We start from the raw sequence: 1,807 nt of genomic DNA on the forward strand, positions 1-1,807 counted from the left end.
TGGAAGAACAAAATTTCTTGAGTTTATAGCCCCTAAAGGGAACCTATTATGGTGTTATGTTTGATGTCTCCTATTGGAAAAAATCCACCTTCTCCCAGTTCGAATCAATGTCGAACCTATTGTGCAAACCCAAAATGGGAGTGAATGTTGAATTTTTCTTCACGTTATGATTGGTTGTCTCTCGATCAGTCTTCATTCTCTCCATGATCAACGTGATGTATTGTAAAATTCATAAATGGATCCCTTGTTAAGGACCAAGAAGGAAATTTAAAATTGTATTAGATTTCAAATATGGTTGGAGTTTTTTCTTCAGGATTGAAATCCTGTGTAAAAACATTATTGTTAAATTATTGTGGAAATGACTACGAAGTCAAGTTTCCTTCTTGGTTCTTCCTTCAGTGGAGCCTTTGAATTAGGTAGTTCAAATTAAAAAAAAGAGTAGTATTATTTCATATGAGTTGTTCCTTGTAGTTCAATCATATTTATGTGCATATTGAAAAAGGGCTAAAATAATGTTTTACTCTTCCTATGGTAATCTTATGTTTTTAAAATTTTACTCATTTGATTAAGGTTAACTAGATAAAAATGATCATTGAAAATTTTGCATTTTAAAATCAAAATATATTAAGAAGATTCATTATTTTTTATTAAAGAATGTAGCAAGAGAGTGCTAGCCCATGATACAAACAACTCACACTAGATACTGCTAAACAAAATTAATAGCACCTAATGCCAAATCTAGGATCACCAAGGATCTATAATATAGACTTACCTCTATCAAAGACAAAGGTCTAAGAATGATACACCTTGGGAAAAGCCCCCATACAAGCTATGAAACATAACCAAAAACAAGAACCAAGGACTTGGATGAGCCCTTTAAAACTTCCAGTGTACATCCAATCACAAGAAGATAAGAACCAGGAAGAATGAGGTCCTTTCATCACCAGAAAAATTTAACAACTAAATAAGGTAGCAACTTGCCTATCCTTTCCTCTCTGTCAGAACTAGAGATCCATAACCATCTTGACCCCTTTCTCAAGCTAGCACTTTCAAAGATCTTCCACCACACAATAGTCTCCTTTCCCACCTCAATAGTGAATTGGTCCCCCATAGTAGAAATAGGGGGAGAGAAGATCAAAACATTGAGGTTAGGAAGGTGGAGCCACCAACCCCCCAACCTATCACAAGCTGCAGCCTTGAAAATGTCCCCCTTCATAGGAGTCTCCAACAACTCACACCAAATATCCACCTTAATAGGAGATAGCTTCACCTCCATAGAAGCCATGCAAGAAGCAGTGGCAAAAATAATCCAAGTCCACCACCTTTGTAACAACATTTTATTCATAATGAGAGGACAATGTAGAGCCCTCCCACCAAGGAAACAAATATCAAGGTTAGGAAGATGGAACCACCAACCCCCCAACCTATCAAAAGCAGTAGCCTTGAGAATGTCCCCCTCAATAAGAGTCTCCTCCACAACTAGTAACTCACACCAGATCTCCACCTTAATAGGAGATAGCTTCACCTCCATAGAAGATTTGTGAGAAGGAGTGGAGACAAACATCCAATCCCACCACCTCTATAACAAAATTTTACTTATAATGAGAAGACAATGTAGAGCCTTACCAACAAAGAACCAACCACCCACTAGTGGGGGAACCCAAGTTTGATCAACCAGCATAAAGGCACAAGAACCTAATGCTTGAAACCAGTAGTGCCCAAGAGAGACAAGCCGCATGAGCCTTCACAACCCAAGATTGCCCCAAAGGTAGCAACCCATAATCCATCTAGCATAGGGAGGGGGTGA

The sequence above is a fragment of the Cupressus sempervirens genome, chromosome 1 (genome assembly GCF_028749045.1).
Source record: "Cupressus sempervirens isolate cs-2001-9-10 chromosome 1, ASM2874904v1, whole genome shotgun sequence".
Lineage (NCBI taxonomy): Eukaryota > Viridiplantae > Streptophyta > Pinopsida > Cupressales > Cupressaceae > Cupressus > Cupressus sempervirens.